The 16,251-nt window shown below is 41.2% G+C and overlaps 1 long non-coding RNA gene across 1 annotated transcript in view; it reads right to left on the reverse strand.

Annotated features, from left to right (window-relative positions):
* LOC138920005 (uncharacterized) overlaps window positions 1–6,907 on the reverse strand; it is a 94,951-nt gene extending 88,044 nt beyond the window's left edge. Inside the window, exon 1 of the long non-coding RNA XR_011430594.1 lies at window positions 6,753–6,907. This is a non-coding gene — a long non-coding RNA (uncharacterized lncRNA). The remainder of the gene's footprint in view (window positions 1–6,752) is intronic.
* Window positions 6,908–16,251: the final 9,344 nt, after the last annotated feature.

Raw genomic sequence — 16,251 nt, forward strand, 5'->3', positions numbered from 1 at the left:
ATTTATACTGTTGTGCAGAACAAACTTGGATCCGTATTTAAATATGAAATGCTTTGTGGCCATTCGTGCAAATCTCTTTATCGGGGTCTCGCACATTAACGCCCTTCACAATTGACCCACTGGCTGATTGTTTAACATAACGTTTCCACGGGGCTGCTTTCACGCACTCGCAGCCCTGTTTTTACTTTTCTTAGCTTTCCTGGACAATCAAAAGGAAGTGGAACAGAGCCGGCTTGCTGAAAGCTGGAGCTGCCCCAGTGTCTCCTCCTACCTTCTGTCTGGGGTTTTGTTTTTCTGCTTCTTTTCTTTTCCGTCATTTTTGGTGGTAGAGAAGACAGAGCCAGACCATGCAGCTAAAATCTCTCCATCCTCTGTCTGCTGCTTCTCCCTCCTGGCTCAGAGTCAAGGTGAAGACTCTTTGTGACCAGGCTCCTGAAGCCAAACTGGGCTACCTCCGTTTCGGCAGAATTGTGTTCTCTGTTGATTCACAAAACCAGTGCAAAGGGGTCATGGGGGACGAGGGGGGCTAGTGTTGGGGGGAATATAATACCCCTCTTTCTTAAAGTAACGGTAACATCCAACTTAGGAAATCTGAATTTCCTCATTCCTCTTTAACATGGGGGTTGCTTTAATTTCGAGGGTTCCACACTACTTTCTTTCCCTCTCTTGCCATGGTTTCCTTTAGCGAGAAGGGTTGCAACCTGCCCAAACTGAATCAGAACGACTGAAGGTGCCCAAGGCACTTTCTTTGAAAGAACGTTCCCACGAGATGCTCTGGCTAGTGACTTAGGCTCTAAGCTCAGTTTTCTCTTCTGTAAGCTAGAGATTGATTTCTATTTATTGAGTGCTTACTGTAACTACTAGACACACCAGGTACACACATAACAGACAGTAACAGCGTCTGTCTCACAGGATGCTTGTGAAGACTTAACAGATTGTCACAAGTGAAGCACGGAGCACAGGGTCAGACAAGTAGTGACCGTTCAGAAACGTCAATCATTATCGTCATCACAAATCATGAATCATGGTGAGATTTAAGAGGTCTAGGGACTAACAATGAATGTCTCTACCATGGTTAATATAATGCTCTAGAGCTGAAAGTAAGTTAATTAAGGGACAACAGCTACAAACTTCCATGAAAATGCCTTATCCAGAGTGAACATTTCATCTTTACAAAGAGCGACTATACAATTTTTTTTTTTTTTTTTTGAGGAAGATTAGCCCTGAGTGTACATCTGCTGCCAATCCTCCTCTTTTTTGCTGAGGAAGACTGGCCCTGAGCTAACATCTGTGCCCATCTTCTTCTGCTTTATATGTGGGACGCCTGTCACAGCACGGCATAGGTCTGCACCCGGGATCCGGACTGGTGAACCCAAGGCCACCACAGCGGAACGTGCAAACTTAACCACTGCACCACCGGGCTGGCCCCAGGGGTGACCATATAATTTTTGGTCCAATCTGGGACAATTCTGAGAATGAGAAAAGGTGTTAAAAATAAACAAAATGAACTAATGTTTTGAATTTAAAAAAATTAGCCAACATATTGATTTTAATTTATCAGTAGAACTATAAAGTAGTTCTATTCAAAACTATTTTTGAAAAATAATATTCTAAAGTATTAACATAAAATGTAGCCATATATATCTTTTAAATTTTAAACAATATTTATTGTCTGAACATTAAAAAAGAACACAAGGGGGCCAGCCCTGTGGTGGAGGGGTTAAGTCCAGACTGCTCTGCTTTGGCAGCATGTGTCCATGGGTTCGGATCCCAGGCGCAGAGCTACACCTCTGTCAAGCCATGCTGTGGTGGTGACCCATGTACAAAACATAGGAAGATTGGCACAGATGTTAGCCCAGGGCTAAGCTTCCTCAAGCAAAGAAAAAGAAAAAGAGCAAGATTGGCAACAGATGTTAGCGCAGAGCAAATCTTCCTCACCAACAACACACACACACACACACACACACACGCAAAACGATTTTCCTTTGTATTTATTTATATACGTTAATCAGTCTCTTATACCATAATGTTTTTCAACATTATCTCATAATTTTTCTTATTTTCATAAAAATGCCTGAGCTCTTTTTCAGAATTGCATGATTAAAGTATGCGAAACTTTTTATTCTTTTAAAGAGAAAATTTCTTTACATTTACTGTGTTACTTGCCAAGCTCACAGCAAATTCTACTAAATGAAGGCTATCTCAGTCTTCTCAGTCTGCTATACCAAAATATGACAGACTGGATGGCTTAAACTGTAGAAATTTATTTTTCACAGTTCTGGAGGCTGGGAAGTCCAAATCAAGGTGCTGGCCAATTCAGTTTCTGCTGGAGGTTCCCCTCCTGGCTTATAGGTGGGCTCCTACTTGCTGTGTCCTCACATAGCAGGAGGAGGGAGAGGATGGAGGACGGAATAGGGAGGATGAGGGAAGCGGGGAGAGAGAGAAAGCAAGAGAGAGCTCCTGTGTGTCTCTTTTTATAAGGATACTAACCCTGTTGGATTAGGGCCCCACCCTTATGATCTCATTTAACCTTAAATACCTGCTTATAGACCGTATCTCCAAATGCAGTCACACTGGGGGACAGATATTCAACAGATAAACTGGGGCGGCAGGTGGGGGGGTTACACAGTGCGGTCGATAGCAAAGGCCATTATCAAGGCTACCTTTTTATTGAAATATTTCAGCCCAAATATTTTCACAGGTACAGACTTTTGTCTCTCTTCAGAGAACTCAGGCAAATATTTTTACAAGCAAAATTTTTCAAAAAAACTTCATTTTTATTGATAATATTTTTGAATATTTTGCCAAACTTCGATGATACAGAATCCTGGACCTTCTCAATTTCATTTTCTTCCAGTATGTAGAATACAACTCTATCTGGTTAAAAATAGGAGCTCTATCAATAGATAAAACTTCGCACAAGAGTTTTTCGATACCATAATTCTATTTTCAAATGGAAATCTCACACACCATTCGAGCCCTCATTGTTTAACATGTTTAATTTGTAAAAATGAACTCAAATATCTTCCTATCTGTAAACTTTTTTGTCAATAGTCTCAGGTCTCTAAGAGCTTCAACTGCTGAAATTTTCCTGACACTCCATTCACTGAACAATTTTATTCAATGATTTCCAAGTGGTTTTGAAGAAGATGCAACCAAATCGAGAAAACTCATTCACAAAAAATAGTTCACCTTCACCAGCATGAACTTCCAGAATCTTAAATTCCATGAGCCAGGTGACAAAAAGACCAGTCAAATCATTAATAGAGCCACTTTCAGTGATCTTCTATTCAAAGCGTGCCTTGGAAGCATTGTGCAGGCTGCCCCAGGGCCATGGCACAACTGGCTGCTACACTGAGTGTCTGGCAGGAACAGAGCCTTCGTTCCTCTCCCACCACCACCTCCAGAGGAAGTTAGCTGACTGCAGCCACTCCCGCCTGGATGCATTGTGCATGCTGTTCTAGAAAGGGAGATGTTGATTTTGATGTATCTGGAAAGAGTTAGGAAAGAAAAATTGGTCATCTCTACTCCTTTTCAGATTTGACCACTTGTTGAAATGAGAACCCTATCTACTCCGCACCCACCTCACACACTGCGAGGCAAGGGCATGGGAGGAGTGGAAGGACAACGTGGAGGGCTTCCAGGCCTCTCGCAGATCATTTTAATCCAGATACGGATAACAGTTCTTCACTTAAAGGAAAATGGCAAGGACAAAAGCTAACCCATGTGGATGACAGAACAACAGATGTCAACCAAGAATGCCCAAGCAAACCAGTGCATCCCGCACAGCCACTCACCCGACCTTTGTGCCTCTTCACAATGATAAATCCTTGGAGCCTCCCCGTGGAGATAAGTAATGTATCCATCTTTCAGGTCCTCCGAATGGGATCTGCTTAGCAAAAAGAATCCACCGTGTCCTAATGAAACTTCATTGCTCTAGCCTCAGAAGGGGCTTTGCTGACCATTCACTGCCCTCTTCCTGAGCTCGTTGTCCCCCAGATTCTAAGAGGAGAGGAGAGGAGGAGGCACAAACAGGCTGAAAGCCATCAGAGCCTTCCGTCTGGAAAAACGAGGAAGAGAGGGGTATTGAATGCACTTTTAACCCTCATGAAGCCTGACGGCGTAGGGTAACCACGAGGGCAGTCACATCATTTCAATCCTTGTCTATATTCCACTTGCAGTTTGGGAGTCTACAGTGGACAAAACCGCCAAAACCTGCTCTCACGATTGTAGTTTAAAAATCTAGGAGGTACTTTCCCTGCACACAGTCCCAAAAGCTTGGAACAGCTAGTTTTAGGACAAATTAATGACATCCAACTTTACATTCCACACAGCAAATCCTGGTGTTACTTACTTCAAGAGCTAGTTTCGACTGAAGAGAGAAACCGTTTCAAGAAAAAGAGGTGAAGCAAGCAAGAAGTTTTGTGGTAGTTTACATCCACAATTCTGCCCCTAAAATCTCTCTTCCCGCAGCTTTCAGAGCTAGATCACACTCTGCATTTAATTAGGATATTCCTTATTTTTAAAGCTGTCACCAGGAAACTAGGAGATTTCACCAAGTCACTCATTTACCTATTCATTCACTCAAATATCCCTTCAATGCACATTTGTCAAACACTTTTGGAGACAAATGGCAGCTTAGGCTTTGTAAAGCTGCAATATTTTCCAGAAGAGAACCCTGCTGCAGTTGTGGGATGTTCCTTAGATATAGTCGAGGGGATATTCACACTATCTAACAATGGTAGAGCATGGGCACCAGCCAATCAGAATGATACCCTCCTATAGACTGACTATTCGTGTCCCCCCAACTAATCTCCAATGTGATGATGTTTGGACATGAGGCCTCTGGCAGGTGATTAGGTCATGAGAATGGAGCTATCATGAATGGGATTAGTGCCCTAATAAGAAGAGGCCCCAGAGAGCTTCCTCATCCCTTTCACCATGTTATAACACAGCAAGAATACAGCTGTCTAGGAACGAGGAAGCGGGTCCTCACCAGACGCAGGCTCCTTGATCTTGGACTTCCCATCCTCCAGAATTGTGAGAAATAAATATTCACTGTTCAAGCTACCCAGTCTATGGTATTTTTGGTATAGCAGCCAGAATGGACTAAGACACACCCCCACCACTCAACCAATAAGAAAGGAGGAAGCTGAGAATATGCTGTGGCCACCCCAATACTTACCAGCTGAAAACAGCCCTGTAGCAGCCTAAGTTTCTGACAATGGTGAGGAGAGATCTTCCTAATGATCATATGTTTCTAAATGCTGTGGTAAAAGCAAGAGTAGGTCAAGCTGTAACGTTAAAAGTTCTCCTGTACTACTTTCTGAAGAACTGAAAGGAAAACCTGAAATGTGTGTATCTACATTTCATTCCACTGTGTCAATTCAAGCTGAAAACTGGAGAAGGTACTGGGTGCCTACTACAGATAGACATGGTACCCGTGCCTTACTTTTATAAACTCTAATTCTCACAACAGCCTTGTAAGTATTACTAAATCCACTTTGTAGATGAGAAAGTGGTCTCTGAGAGGGTCTGTGTTTTGCTGAGGTCACACATTAGCTCATGGTGATGAGTTTCAAAACCAGGTCTGTCAAACACAGGTCATCTCCCCTTCTTTTTAATTTTTGGGGGAGAACTAACTTCTCCCACATTGTGTTTACTCTTAGGAAGAGTATGAAATTGATCAGCTCTCTCCTACCCAAGGGATAGATATATGATCCAAGTAAGGTTTGGTGAATTGCAAAAATGGTCACACTTCTTCTCCACCACTGCCCCCATATCCATATACTGCTTTGCAAGATGAATTTTGCAGCTCCTCTCATGAGGAAGTGAAGTCTATTTCCCTACCTCTTGAATCCAGGCTGGCCTTGTAACTTGCTTTGGCCAAAAGAATGTGGCAGAAGTGACATGAAAGTTCTGAGCATGGGACTCAAGAGACCTTGCATAGTTCCACTCTTACATCCCTGCTCAACTGACATATGAACAAATTCTTGCTGGCTTGCTGGAGGAGGAGAGACCATGTGTTGTAGAAACAAGCCATCCCATTTGGGCTGTCCTAGATAGACCAGCCCCCAATCAATATGGCAGCTAATGGAAGATGCATGAATGACCCTGGCTAAGATCAGCTGGGCCTGGACCAGAACTGCAGAAAAGTTCACCTGAGCTCAGCCCAAACTCTCAACCTGCAAAATCATGAGCTACACAGTGTATTTTAAGCCACAAAGTTTTGGAGTAGTTTGTTACACAAGAAAAGCTAACCAATGCTCAATGACGGAAAAGACCTATGATAATCCCAGAGAGGCCCATGACAAGATTTTTAACTACTTCTTGCTGCCTAGATCACTAGGTCATCCCTGATTCTTCCCCTCTTCACTTGATTCTGAGCCTGACTCCCTAACATCATCTTTGATACTCTGAGCCACCTGCATCTTATGACAAGTTCCTTTTGCTTAAGTTTGTCAGAATTTCTGTCAATCCAAAACAACTTAACTTATCTTAAAGACTTTGGTCCCAGCTCTTTATTTTACTGCTGGGAAACTGAGACCAACAAGGAACGTTAGTTATCTGCTCAGAATCATCCATCAGCTATCAGGCAGATGCCAGGACCAAAATCTAGACAACCTGATGTAGATAATAGGACCATTATCATCATATAAAGCCATCACCCTAGTCATGACATAAACCAATCCGGTATCAGGAAAGCCAGGCTAGCTTCTGTAAAAAGCAATCTCTCAATCTCAGTGGCTTACCACAATAACGTTTTCATTTTCTTGCCTCTCCCTGGCCAGTAATGGATTTTTCTGGTGAAGTAGTCTTCCATGTGCTTATTCAGGGACCCAGCTCCTTCTATATAGTAGCGCTACCTTCCTCTAGGTCTTAGGGATCATCCCTATTCAGTCAGCTCCTGGGAAAAAGGAAAAGAGATGGTTGATGAGAGGGTTTTATGAGCCAGGCCTGGAAGTAGCACCTATCATTTTACTCACATTCCATTGGATAAAGCTCAGGCACATGACCACATCAAGCTGTAAGGGAAATACAGTCCAGCTGTGTCCCAAGGATGAAGTGAGAGCACGATACAGGCAAATCTTTGCCACAGACTCTTAGCTGATTTTATATAGAAATCACATCATTGAGATGAAGTCCTTTCTGCTCCTTAGTAAATCACTCCATTCCAAAAAGTGACCAATAGAAGAACACATCCACTTTTTATGTGTTGTTGAATAAAAGATAATAAAAGATGTTGCTCATGCAATAGCGTATCCAGAATCTGAAATTCTTACATTTGCTGCAGCTTGCTAAAGAAAAAGCTCTGCTTAGAGACAGGAAACCTGGTTCAGAATACACTATCGTCCCGCCACAATATTCTGTACTATTTCCTTCCACAAAATAAGCCTTGGGTTAGGGGGCAGGGATTCCACAAGGAGTCATCTGCTTTCTTTTGTCAGATGAACACCAAGTTTAGCAGCTTACCAACCACTAGATTACTCTCAAGATTTTGGCACCACATTAGATCACTCAGCTACATTGAGGAAAAAATCATTTCTCTGCTTCCCACCCCACCCCCCCCCCCCCCCCCCCGCCCCTACTGGACTTTTTTCCCCCTTCTAATTTCATAAGAAAGTCCTCAGGAAAAAGAGACTTATAAAAGTATCAAATTAATAGATGCGTTGAGCCTACATTTTTCTTTTCCCATGATGCATTCTAAATACCAAAAAAAGACTAGACAAGAAAGCGAGACCCATCCATCCACATTCCAAGACACGCTCCAGTTATCCAACCATTGCAGAGCATTGCCAGGATGCAGAGACCATAATTTGGACTAGAATCCAGCAATTTCCAACATATTCCAGTTACTTACTTGATACTGAAGACTCTGACCGGCCATTAAGTAGCTAATGGACTTTGTCAGGGAACCTGCTCGGGGGTCACCGTGGCATCTTATTTGCTGTAAGTTGCTGTACTTTGAACCACAAAGCACTCCTCTGAACAGCTGAGATTACAAAACAAAGCCTGGAATGCATATACTCTCATTCCCTGTTTTCACATTGCTCTGCTTCCAAAACGTTTGGCTACTTTTTCTTCCTCTCCCCACCCCCAGCTCTTTCTTAAGGATGGAGAAGAAATCTAATTCTCATAAAATGATTGGTTTTCAAAGTATGTGAAGCATTTAGAGATTTATTAGAAACAGTTTTGGTTCCTCATTAATCTAAAGCAAATTATTATTGATTTACAACAGACGGCTCATCTGATATCCTTCAGGCAGTCATAAAAAAAAATAGTCTGAGTATTAAAAATGGTTGATGTCTTCTGGCAATAGCAGCGAAACTCAGTCAATGACAGCCCCTTCCAACTGGATGAAAAAGGGCCCATTCTCACTGTGTGTTCTGCTCACTTTTGTGTAAGCGTTCCAAATAACCTGTGCTCGTATGCCTTTATTTTCATATTGGATTCATTTATCAGAGAGCTCTAGATACCCCATTCACACTAGAGTGATTTTCCAAGTGGGAAAGAACACCTACTAACACTACTGTGTCCTTAATATGGACATGGTCTTGTTATAGTGAGTCTTTTACTATAATTTGTGAGGGGTTTCGCTCCTTTTAAGCAACCCCAGTGATAACAGGTTAAAGCCTGCCTTGCACTTATTGTCTAGGAGCATCAAGTCTTTAGTCCAATTGCCAAGTTCAGGTCTTGGCTCTGGCACTTGAGCAGTTTACCTATCCTTAATAAACCTCAATTTTCTCCTCTGCAAAATAGGGATGTCAAGAGTGTCTACATCAAGGATGAGATGTAGAGGAAGCTTCTAATTTTATCATAGCACCAGGTACATAGAAATTTCTCAGTTAATAGCACTATTGGCATAGGACCAAGACTATTAATAGGCAAATATTAACAGCTTTGCCCAGTCCCTGCCTGCTAAGTAGCACTACGCTTTGCCAGCTTAGTTGCTTCCTCTCCCCTGGTCCTCCCAGAAGGGTCCAGCCTCGCCAGACTAGAGCAAAGGGGAAAAAAGCACACAGACAAGACAGGTTCAGGAGTTTTAAATAAGAGGCCTTGAGGAGAAAGACACAGGTATGGTATGTGAGGAAATTTCTTGAAAGGTAAAAGGAGATTTGAAGTTACATTCTTATGTTTGTCACGGTATTCAAGAAACGCAAGTGGAGAACTTGATTCTTTCTAAATTCATTTTTGGATGTTGGACTCTGTGTGTTTATTTTCCTGATTAAACTGGACCAGTTGGATTATGGGATTATGCATAATTACTACTACTTCTACCATTACTATTCTTACTAGGGTTATTATACATTCTGGTTTAAACTAACTACCTTGCCCTTAATCATTAAGAGCACATGCTTTCACTTTCAAAACCATCTCAGCTTATACAATAAAATTTATGGTCACCCTCCTAATATTGCTGCTACCACTACCATTGTATTTTAGATCTACAATTGAAAGATCAGCGCAAATTTTAAAAATTTACATCATTCTACCTACACTTGGAAAAAAATTTTTCACAGATTTTATTAGCAAACAAATTAATTCCTCAGATAATTAAAACACCTCAAGACTCACTTGTCTCATAAACGCCAACTTCTGGGTGAAAGTGAGATTTCAGATACCATCCAAACCTAACTTATCCAGTGAACTCATTCATACACCCAAATGAAATCGCCAAGTATTCTTTTCACTTAAATGTCTTTTTCTCTTTAGACCCTAAGAAGGCAAAGGGGAGGTCCCAAAGTTAGGCTACATCAGGTTTCTTATGTAAACAATTTGCCCATAAGCACATGGAAATCCATTTTAATACAACAAAGCATTTTACATGTTCAGATCTTCCAACACAACAAGCATCTTAGCAGGGGGGGCAGACATCTTCCCGAAGCTTAATTACTGTCAACTTCATATTACTCACTTTGGTGCCTTGTTCTTTAAGTATTCATCAAGAGTTATAACAGGCATAAACTAGTCAGCAAGTCCACTAGGGAAAAAAGCAAAAACAATGTCCTAAGTCACAAATAGCATGTTTATGAACTTATGGCCTTTGTGTTAGTTTTTTGTTCCTACAAAGACAAGGTTTGAAAGAATTCAAGTGGAAGTATTTATATTTTGTATTGATCACCTTAGGTTACCAGTTCAAGGTTGTTTATTGTCAGGCCCTAGAATTTAATCATCTTCCTAAAAAGTACATGAAGCACATGAAGACATTATAGGATTTGATTTTAAAGGTAAAAAAAAGAAAGAGAATCCGCTATGAAGCTCTGAAGGAAATTACAATGAAATATTCATTGTTCTTTACTTGGAAATTGTTACAAAAACTTTTTTCGAAAATATTCCTTACAAAGGAAATGGTGTAGGATGTAATATGGATGTGTTTTCAAGCCAAATGGACACATTTCTATCTTGAGGGAGGAGGAAAGTGGGGATAAATATAAAAGCAAAAAAAAAACGTAAGCTTTTGCTAAATGAGTTACCCCAAGTTTCAGCTCCCTGGCATAAAATTTGCACAGCTCTTTCTACTTTTCAAGATCCCTTCCATCTTCCTTGGATATCTGAACTAAATTTCTTTCTTTCTCCATCTCTGTCTGGCTAGTTTTCCAAAATGTTCCCTTGGCTTCGGTCCTCTAGCACCACTCAATAAAATGTGTTCGGTACCTTGGGAGTATCTGTGGTCATGTAATTCCATAATCATATTCCTAGCTGATATGTCACAATTCATTTAAGTTGGACTTAGTGCTCAGCATGAGCTCACAAAGATGGCCATGACAGTGGTCAACGATGACTTCATCGTCTAAGGATGAACTCACCAGCTTTTCAATGTCTGCAGAGGGGAGGCCCCTTTCAATGACAAACAGAACCTCAAGGTCAAAAGAAATCCTAAGAAATCAAGTATCTCTAAAATTTGAAAATAACTTACTTCATGGATCAGTATGGAGCAAGAGACTGAAAATGCTTCTTTGGCTGATACTGTAGTGGAAAAACGAGAATTGGAGCATCACTTTCCTAGTTAGGATGAAATCCCCGGGGCAATGCACCAAAGTGAAAGCAATGTATGGAAAACCGTGTGAGGGTGACTGACAAAAAGTTCCAAGTTTTGATCTGTACATGCTCTATTAAATATGATTGAATCTATTAAATACACAAATCTATCTGTGTATATGTTTCTAATTCTATGGCTACTTTTATCTACTTAAACTATGCCCAACTCCTCTTCTTTTATGTCACATCTAGGAAAGTTTTGTTAATTGATTTTGTTCTCAGATGCTATCATTTTACTGTCTACTATGCACAATCTCTTTTTATTTTTAGACTTGTCATGACAACATTTGGAGGATGATTCTATTTTGCTAAGCTTCATTTTTCATCGCAAAGGTTTTCTCTCTGTAATTTGTCCTCCAAAAACTTCCAAGATCATTCTTGAGCCACGGTCATAAACTCACATCATTTACCTGACGACCTCTGATATTATTGCATTTCCTTCAGTTTGTTAAGGAGGGCAACTGGATCATCCACGTGAAATCTGGGAAAACACTGCAGAATCAAACTGTTAAGGAATTTATTCTGTAAAAGTATCTCATAGCCTTTAGACTACCTGTCAAACGGGAAAAAAAAACCTGCACATTTGGTTCAGTTCTCTTTTCTGCTTCCTGAAAACCTATCTAGCAAGAAAAATATTGAAGAAGGAAGAGGAAAAAGATTGGTAATAGAAAGACAGCATCCAAGAGAAAAAGCACAAAGGTGATGTGGGAACATAGCTGCCTCAGATGGGAATTAGCATAAAATTTTCGGTACATAGAAAACTCATCTTTGGGCTGGGCAGAGGAAAACAAAGTTTCAATAAGAAAAAATTATTGTCAAAAGAAAAAAAATGTGGTACCTCAAGGAGTAGGGCACTAGGAAATTTGCTTGAGGGTGGAACCACAACTGGCAGATGGACAAAGTTAGGTGGAGCCCGCAAATAAAGTGAAGCCTTTATGAGCAGGCTTGCTGATATGTGGATCTCATTGTTGTGTAATACCCAAGGAATTTCTCCCATGACCCACGCCCTTCTTAACAATCAACCTGGTACCAGGTTAAGATGCAGGTCTTTTCAGGTCCTTTGGACTTACAAGCATGTCCATGGTAGAAATAGCTGTGTTGGAAGCTTAACCAGTAACCCCTGGCTCCTGATACCTTCCCTCTGGTAGAAATTAAAACACAATAAATATTCTTTCAGTAAGCATTTTGACAGAGAAACTAGGCCCTGGACCGTGAAACTTTGCTGAGGTTCCCAAAAGGTCAGATGTAAAACCAACACTCTGTCCTCAGTGAACTTTTTCTAAGTGATGCCTCTTGTGGAGGTAGAAGGAGAATTCTGAGACCAAATTGGGAGACTCCAAATAGCTGAAGTGACTGAAAGTAAACATATGTTCCTAACTCATCACCTTTTATGAAATCAGGAGCTCTTGTATTTATCATTTAATACTTTCTGTAATAACCTGTGCAGCTGCTCTGTGATTTAAAATATGTCATTCATGCAGAATCCAAGGGCAACCTTTACAAAAATCCCAATCATTTGCAGAACCAGAGAAATGATTCCATTCAATTAATCTCTGTAATAAAAACAAATTTAGAAGCAAAAACAAGTAAATCTGAATATCGCTGGGATCTACCAAGGCTGGTCTCAGGTTGAGCTAAAATATAACCACATGTGCTGTGTTAAGATTGTCTGAATTTTTTTTTAAGTTCAAGGAGAATACTGTGAGGTTAGAGCAGAGCTTCGTTCTTCTCCTTGCATCCCAAGGCTCCAGGAGGGTGAGGTTTCATGGATTATGAAAGCCGAAATCAAAGACCTTGACTTTCCCAAGAAAATTCCAAAATGCACATAGTGATGGATGTTTGTTCAGCAAAGAATAAGCAACAGAATTTCAGACAGGCCCTTAGGACTTCAGAGGAAATAGGCAGGCCTGGTCCATGGCAGAGCAGCGAGGTACCACGGAGCTTATCTGCGTTTTCTTCCCATCCTTTCTTTCAGCTTCCATTCCTAGAAAGGAACTGGCACTCACTGACTCCGTTCAAAGATCTTAGGCAAGAATGGCTCATTGCCCTTGAGCTACACAGAAATGTGTCTGTGGGTATCTTAGGTTAGTTCCCAGGAAGCAGAACTTCAGATGGTGGTTCTTGTGTGAGTGATATATGGAGCAAGGGCTTGCAGGCAAAACTTGTGAGGAAGCAAAGGGAAGCAAGATGGGGCAGGGGAACAAGTGAGTCAAAGATGTGCTTTCAGAAGTCCAGCCTCAGCCTGATCCTTCAGGGAACTCAAGAGAATGAATGGCGCCACGTAGTTGGCCCAGCTTGTTGGACGGGGAGCCACTACTTGCAGTAGCCCACCAGCCCAGTGAAGGGGATATGGTTCGGCCATCTATAGCATCTGCTACAGTAGGTATGTATAGCCATTGTGTAAACATGGAACATCTTCCAAGACAATTAATTTTGCTCAATATTTGAGGATCAATGGTTTGATCCTTTTTCTTTTCCTGTTGGCAAAAAATATAAAACTTTTCCTCTGTGTTAGGGCAAAGTGATTTTTAAGATAAAACGATGTTTCCAGGAGCCGGCCCCATGGACACGTGGTTAAGTTTGCGCTCTCCGCTACAGCGGCCCAGGGTTTCGCTGGTTCAGATCCTGGGCGTGGACATGGTGCCGCTCTTCCGGCCACATTGAGGTGGCGTCCCACGTGTCACAACCAGAGGGACCCACAACTAAACTATACAGCTATGTACTGGGGGGATCTGGGGAGGGAAAAAAGAAACAACCGATGTCTCCAGCATCAAACTAATCATGTTGTATCTTTCATCAAAATTTTCCAAAGTCTCTTCTCCTGGAAATATTTGGTGTCTGCCCAGCAACTCTTTGGGGAGATGTCCATGGGACTAGGGTGATTCCCACTCCCCAGTTCCAGGGATGACCATATGACTTGTCAAATCAAAGTTGACATCCTCTTGTCTCCAGTGACCGGTTCAGACAAAGGAAAATGACCCAAGTAGAGCCATTGAGAATTCTCCCTGCCACTTTTAATGGAAATATTATGAAAACATTACCCTCGTTTTGCAAGGATTGCTAGATGTAAGCCTAGACTTTTGGGTGCCATATTTGCCTAAGAATAAAGCTGACCCACAAGAACTGGAGTTGAGAAACAACTGATATAGCTGCACGTGAAGTCACACACAACCCTGGGCTTCCCAGTTGCCTGTAAATTACCTTGCAGTTCCTTTTAGCTGAGGTAATACTGATCACTAGAGTTACTCATCAGCTGCAGGATAAAATCTAAGCTCTTTTGTAGGAAAAACATGGCCCTCTACAAAATCCACAAAAATCTTTCACCTATCAATCCCCCACCCATCTCAATTCACGTACTAAAAATACTGAACAGCTCACCATTCTCCAGCCCCACATTGGTTTCACTTTATGCCACCAGAACATTGAAAATTCTGTCCCCTTGCCTGGAATGCCTGTCCCCTGGTTTATCTGCCCTTTAGACTTCTGTTGGATTACTCACTCCTCCACTCAATCTTTTCTGATGGTCTCAGCCTCCTCCAAGCCATTTTTTCTCCATGTTCTGCCCTTGATGTGTTTTGTGTCATTGACTAGCTGTCCTGACTATCTCCTTGTCAGACTCTAAGGATCTTCCAAGAAGGACATGCTTTTTCCTTTTGTATCCTCAATCTGAAGCAAAATACCAGTACTAAGCAGGAGGTCAATAAGTGTTTGAGAAAGAAAGGAAGAAAAAGACAGAAAGGGAAGGAAAGAACAAAGATTCCAGAAAATTCCAAAATATTATTGGGCTCCAAGAAAAGCCTCTTCACTTGTGGAACTTCATGTGCTTACACTGAGCAATAAGAGAGACATTTTGAGGTAGAGTTTCTCTTCATTCCTCACCCATCACATTCTTTAAAGACTTGTCTTATCTACTTATGAATTAGACTATACCTTTCTAACAAAATTCTTTTATATTACTTTGATTTCTGCCACATAAAAATGCCTCTAAGGCAGGCACTTAAAACTCAATATCTCTCTTCCAAAAGCTCAGAATATATTGCATTCCACTGAAGTTAACAAAATCGCCTGTCGTAAAGGACCCAGTCATGAACTGCTTAGCTTGGCACTCAAGTTCCTTTGCAGTCTGGTCTGTCAGTTAAAATATCCACTCTTTAGTTTTTTAATCTATGAAATGAGAATAACATAAATTCCCAGATAACGTTAAGAAGAATTAAATGAGATGGTAACATATAAGTAAGGACTTGAAAAATGTTAACATTATCCTCCTCTTTACTACTAGCCCCCTACCCATTGTACTCAAAAAGTTGTGCATCTATTCCTGCCTCATTCCCCCTGTTCCTCCCACCTGGAATGTCTGTCCCAGTTTTTCCTCTCCTTGTCATCCCTCCATCTCTCTAAACCAACCTTAAGACTCACCTCCTTGGGCCAGCCCCGTGGCTCAGCGTTTAAGTGCGCATGTTGTGCTTTGATGGCCCGGGGTTCGCTGGTTCAGATCCTGGGTGCGGACATGGCACCACTTGGCAAGCCATGCTGTGGCAGGCATCCCACACATAAAGTAGAGGAAGATGGGCACAGTTGTTAGCTCAGGGCTAGTCTTCCTCAGCAAAAAGAGGAGGATTGGCAGCAGATGTCAGCTCAGGGCTAATCGTCCTCAAAAAAAAAAAAAAAAAAAAGAATGAGATGAAAATCTTTAAAAAAAAAAAAAAGGCTCACCTCCTTAAAGTAACTTCATGACAATCAACATGGTTTGAAATCTCCTTTTTAATTCTTGGAGACCTGAAAAATAGAAGGGCTTTTAGCTTTGAGTGCTCTATCAACTGCAAATAAGTAGAATCTTCTTATTGGTAAATTGGAGGTTAAATGATTGTTTCATATCTAAAGGTGGTTACGATGTTTTCTTGGGTTCTATTTGCTAGTGTTCTATAAGATTTTCTCCCTTGACGTCTAATTCAGTATGATAGATCCTCTTGTATTCAAAAGCCAAGCCACCAAAGAATTTGAGAAACTAAATTGTCCCCCCATTGACTCTAGTGAATTATAATGGCTTCCCAAAGGCTTATAAAGGCCTTGGGAAAGGTCAGAGAACTTAGTTTGCTCAAATCACCCCAGTGTATTCTAAGTCTTTAACCTGGGAAATAGAAATGTGGTAATATGATGAGTCTTGGTTAACCAAATAGTTAACAATTGACTACAATGCCCCCATTCCTCAGC

The sequence above is a fragment of the Equus caballus genome, chromosome 22 (genome assembly GCF_041296265.1).
Source record: "Equus caballus isolate H_3958 breed thoroughbred chromosome 22, TB-T2T, whole genome shotgun sequence".
NCBI classification, from domain to species: Eukaryota; Metazoa; Chordata; class Mammalia; order Perissodactyla; family Equidae; genus Equus; species Equus caballus.